The sequence below is a fragment of the Coffea arabica genome, chromosome 6c (assembly GCF_036785885.1).
Source record: "Coffea arabica cultivar ET-39 chromosome 6c, Coffea Arabica ET-39 HiFi, whole genome shotgun sequence".
NCBI lineage: Eukaryota > Viridiplantae > Streptophyta > Magnoliopsida > Gentianales > Rubiaceae > Coffea > Coffea arabica.
The window spans coordinates 30,709,512-30,715,275 of NC_092320.1; the positions used below are offsets into that span (position 1 = coordinate 30,709,512).

The 5,764-nt window shown below is 38.4% G+C and overlaps 1 long non-coding RNA gene across 1 annotated transcript; it reads right to left on the reverse strand.

Moving 5' to 3' along the window:
• Window positions 1-1,284: 1,284 nt before the first annotated feature.
• On the reverse strand, window positions 1,285-4,374 carry LOC140008040 (uncharacterized). The gene is made up of 3 exons (XR_011815455.1): window positions 4,169-4,374; window positions 2,304-2,379; window positions 1,285-1,611 (listed from the first exon to the last, which is right to left on the reverse strand). It is a non-coding gene; the product is annotated as an uncharacterized lncRNA (long non-coding RNA).
• Window positions 4,375-5,764: the final 1,390 nt, after the last annotated feature.

The window sequence follows — 5,764 nt, forward strand, 5'->3', positions numbered from 1 at the left end:
ATAAAAAGATGAACGAGAGTTTATTTATAAAAAATGAAATTTTCAAATAATTGGAGGAATAAGGGGAAATGTCAGGGGAACGAACAAATGAATAGCTCCATGTGAGCGGTATCCTTTTAATGAATATGTTACTATCGCTTTCCATTGTAATTGTTTCTTGAATTATTGATTATTGATGGTTAATGTGTTGGCTTTGTTATGAAATTTCATGTTCGGAACCTTATTGAGATTTTAGCTCATTGAGCTTTGTGGAATTACCATGTGGTGTCATTTTCTGCTTTTGTTTTACTCTCACTGTGCAAATGTTGACCTGTAACAAAATTACATTTTTACCCCCGGTTACTTATTGAACTTCTAAAACATTACAATGATTTCGCTGGCTCACGAGAGCAATAAATGTACAGTTGATCTTGAAATCATGACATCACTGAAATGAACGACTGTGAAACTGAATTGATTACTGATTTTAATGGTTACTCGCTGAGCTTCTACCTCACCCCAAAAATGTTTTATTTTCCCCCCCCACAGGGCTCAAGGCGAAGAAAAGCTTGGAGTGCTTATTCACGTGACTGGATGGCTTATATCGTGTACAGTTTAAGTTTGGATCTATTTTATGTACGAGTTGGTCTTGTATAAATATTTGAAATTGATATGGATGTAAGTATACGTTCCACGATTGGAATCAGTTTCCGCTGCATTTGTAATATGTAATCATTGGAGAATTTGATGTAATTTTGAGGTTTATTCTTGTAATTCATTTGAGGATTGTAGTGAGCGACTGAGTCCCGGCGAGAGTTGGGCAGGCGGCCCGCCGAACCCTCTGGTTCGCCTTAGGGGGAGGTGGGGTTGTCACATCACTCTCTCGATAGTGGACCACCGGAAGGCGCCCCCGAGACAATTTAATATCACCATTACCTTCTGTAGTTTACACTTAGGAGTAAAAGCTTAGGTAGGTCCAGATACACGAAATAAACAAGATTTGATCACTTCATACTATCCCACATGTACCACACCATATCAAGACTCTTTGTCATCCACCAATTCGAACCCAGGTTCTAATTTTCATTTTCACAAGCAGTCACTTAACTTTCAATCAAATTCCACAGTCCGGCATCCTAAACATTTAAGCCTAGGATACACAACAGAGATCTAAAGCCTAAGCTCTGATACCAACTGTGACGCCCCCACTTCTCCCTAAGGCGCACCAAAGGGTATCCGCGGAACGCCTGCCTAGCTCTCGCTAGGACTCAAGCAATAAACGTTCAACCTTAAAGCGATACTAGATACCAAAATCAAATTAATACGAATACATATAGTGCGGAAACGTTCATGCTTAACAATATCCATCCATTACCCAACCTGTCAGCATATGGCTCTGATGCCAACTGTGACAGTTCTCATGGTTACATCACAAGGTACCTATCAGCTTGCCACCCGCACGTCGTGCGTTCATAATACAACTTAAATTTCAAAATATACATCACAGATATCCGAATGATACATTAAACTTCCAAAGTACAATCATAAAGGGGTCAAGCCAAAATACACCTGAAACCCTAAAACACAATATATCCAAAAGGAGATTTCTCCGCGTTAACTCCATTTCCAGTCCTGTTAAGGAAAACAAATCTACAGGGTGAGCAAAACGCTCGTGAGGCCAAGGACACACATGCAAGCACATTGTTCAAATAGCAATCTCAACTTTATTAAATAAAACCGTGATATTTCAATAAAGTACCATTTGAGCAGGAAAAATAATCAGAAACAATTCAAGGATATAGTAGCTCTCAGGAGCTAAGTTCCACTCGCTCTGCCGATGTCATTCGTATACCTTTCCGCATTGACCCTCCTGTCAACCGGGTCGGTATTTCCATTTCCGTAGATCACCACTTACTTCCCTCCGTCCACCGTACACCCCAAGGGCCCACAAGTCTGTTATAAGGCGATACTCTACGAGTATGCCAAGCAGGACCTCTTATTAGGTCGAGCTTATAATCTCATGGCTCGCCCAAGTTCCCGACCAAGTCCATTGCCGGCTCGAGTTCAAGGTCGGCCTATGAGTTTGGGCGTCCCCCATTCATTTGGAAGTCGAGGAGGTTCACTCCAACGACATATGTAACCATTACATAGCATTGCATTTCATTCATTCATTCAATACATTTCATTCATTCATTCAATACATTTCATTCATTCATTTGAAATCAGAACGGATGCGATAAAGTACACACCCGCCCTTATTTTTAAAATCTCTAATAATTACCACAATTAAGCAAGTATCAAAGATTCACACACTTGACACTCACCGAGCAATTTAATAAAGATTATTCGCTGGAGTTCAAGTGTCCATGGTGAGATCCTCTTGAAGGTCTCCTTGTGTGCCTGGCAGTTAATGGTGGATAATTACTCAAGTATCTCAATTATCAAGTAAGATTGTACATTAGTACGATCTAAGGAATATTTCACAAAAATGAACCTCAATTACTCGTAAATCGAGGTTCAACTTGCGTTTTATGAAGTATAATATTAGTTGAGTTTTTATCATAAAAATCGTGGGCAAAACGTTTAGATAATATCAAAAGTGTAAAGAGTTCTTGAAAAACTCTATTTCTTTGAAATTGGAAAATTTTCAGCTTTATCATGAATCTTTGAAAAATCGTAACTCACTCGGTACAAGTCGAAAATTGGAAAACTTTATACCGTTGGAAATCTCTTAGAAAGTACTATAAGTTCCTAGAAGACACTTTTCCATGAATCGAAGTGGAAAGTGCTCAAAAATGGGCTTGAAGGTGCAGACTTGGTTTCAAGGCAGCATTAAGTTGGATTTCGGCCAACTTTGAAAATTCGGCACGATTTACACGTTGCAAACCGGCCTCTGAAATTTGTAACCCAATTAGAGTTGCAAGTGAGGTGTATATCAAAGCAAGCGGATCAAGAATCGGAGTTTTGAGTACCGAGATACGGTAGCTCAAAGTTGGGGAAAATTCAAGATTGGAGAAGAATTTTCCAGATTTGAACCTCCAACTCTAGAAATTTAATTAGGTATCGAAACGAACTTGGATTGACACCAAAATTGGTAGTATTTCAATACTATATGGAAGGTATCTCTCTGTCAAAATTCAAGGAAAAATACCCTCGGGAAGGTAGTTAACTAATCATCCAAAGTTTCGGAAAATTCCTAAGGCAATCTGCCTTTTGACTTTCATTTCCCAAATTCAAATCGTTTAACCAAGAAAACTATCCAACCATGGTTCATTTGTGAAATAAAGGTCTAAGATACAACCATGATACCTTTGGTAATGGTTTAGCATCGAAATTTCAATTAATAAGATCACTCACGGTTTTTGTCCAAAACCAGTCCAAATGTTACGTTTTTCCAAAACAGGGCAGTCTTCTTATTTTGGTCACAACGCATTCAATTTAACTCGGAATGGAGTGTGGTTTATGGCGTTGGAAAATACATTCATAGGACTAAAAGTTCACAGAAGAAATCATTTCAAAATTTGGCAAGCAACCAGCTCGAAATTGAGCCTCAAGTTGCTGCCTCTACAAACCATTCCAGCAGATCCGAGAGACAGGACAGTGATCTTTAAACATTTGGTTCGGCTCACTCACAAAGAATCAGAACGTGTATTTTATCTCAAATTAAAGCCTGGGATGTCTAGTTTCAAACGCCACTGACGGCACATGATTTCGACATCTGAGGACAGAGTTATAGCCAAAACACCACCGCTGGTCTGAGCCATACGTGAACAGTTTCCAGATTTGCTAGTTTCCCCAAAAAAATTCATTTGCCCAACCAAACCTTATTATTTTTCAATGAAAATTTTCACACATCTAATATAACATATAAACATCAGGTTCATGCCAATAATTCACCAAAAATTGGCCTTATAGTGGCCGAACAAAACAGGGGTATTTTTGGAAATTTTTGCTTCTTGCACCCAATGAAGTTTTTATCAATTACCCACCACTAATCCATCATTTTAACCACTAAACCAACAATATAACCACCATCAATCATCAAATCAGCAACAACCCAAGTGTGGGAATCCATAGAGCCCACTTTTCAATTTTTCCAACAATATCAAGATACCCATACACATGCAATAGCTTAAGGATGCATTTCTACCATCATAAACCAAGCTTAAGGTGTAGGATGAGGTTATACCTCCTTGTTGCTCCAAACCAGAAATTTCGGTCCTCAAGATGCTCCAAGAAACCGTGAAAATCTCCTCATTTTGCTAGCTAGATGAACTCTCCAAGCAACAAGCTAAGTGTAGTTCAAATTTGGTGTGAATCTATGAAGGTTTTGTGCAAGAATTGAAGATGAAAATGGCAACTTTGTGTTGTGTTTTTGCTGCAGAGAATTCGGCCAAGAGAGAGACTAAGAGAGAGAGTGTTTGGTCCAAATTTAGCTTCTTAAAGAAGACACAAGGTGTGGTGCAAAATCCTCTCCAAAGTCAACTCTCACTAGGGTGCGTTTGGTGCGATTACGGCTTGATTTCTCTCGCATTTGTTTCACTAGTGCACTAAACCTCTAATGCACTTATATTCATGTAAATATTATTCACTCTTAATTGTCCCGAAATAAGGGTCTAAAGTCCCTCAAACAAAATCGCGTGTGTGAAAACGCGTACCGTCAATTTTAACGTTATAACGCGAAACTGCCGAGAAATTCTTATAACGATTGCACTACTAACTATCACTTGAGTATTTATTCATAATATTACCTATTTTAGGACCGTAGTACAAGTCTCCAATATTCCAAGTTCACTGTGCTCCTACGCGGTTAAAATCTCCAAGCACTATTCACTATTTTTACTAAACGCGCTCTAGGAAATTAATTTTTGAAACGAATCATTTTAAAAATATAACGAAGTTATATTACCATGTATTTAGGTCTAATAAGACTAGAAAATATTTCTCGTGGCAAAAATCCAATTAAATAATTTATTAAGCCATAAATTAGGTTTAAATAAAATAATAGTTTTTACGAGTCCTCACATGAGTCGAGTATTAACTCCTCAAATCTCCAATAAATTTGTATCCATGCGTCTTTTGGAAAACTATCCACGCGTGAGTAGTATATGCTCACTTAGAACTTATTCACCTTTAATTCTCGATTAACTTTTCTTAATCTGCTATTGTCCGTTCTTAATTTCCCCAGGATAATCATACTCTCGAATATAATATCACCTCGAAACACTCGTGTTCACTATCTCGCACTTAAACAATCCTTCTGAAAATTGAAGTTGTTAACGGGACATTTTAAAAACACAATGAAGACATTATTCCATACGAATGGATTTAAAATGGTCGTAATAAATTATTTGGGGAAAACAGGTGGATAAATACTTAATGAAACCATTAATATTCGATAAAATAAGAAATTTTTCTTCGGGTCTTCACATCTAGGCTCTCGGGAAATAAACGCACCGGCAGATTCTCATCGTCTATTGGTCTCCCTAGCTTGTTTGCAAACATTCGAAGGTGAGTCTTGGGATTCCCCGTTCCATCGTACTTGGTAAATTTGGGTGTTTTGAAACCCACCGGCAATTGCATATCCGGAAACAGGCATAGTTCGTTGTAGTCTAGACGTCCTTACTTGCTCACACCTTGGCTTTTCCTTATAAACTCCTCAAACCGATCTAATCTCTTCAGTAAATTATTGTCCACTGGTGCGGATGACTCCCCGGCTTCAACTTTCCCTTGAGCAGCGGTATCTAGGGTGAATGGCTCAGCGGTGGAGTAATAATGAGGTCCC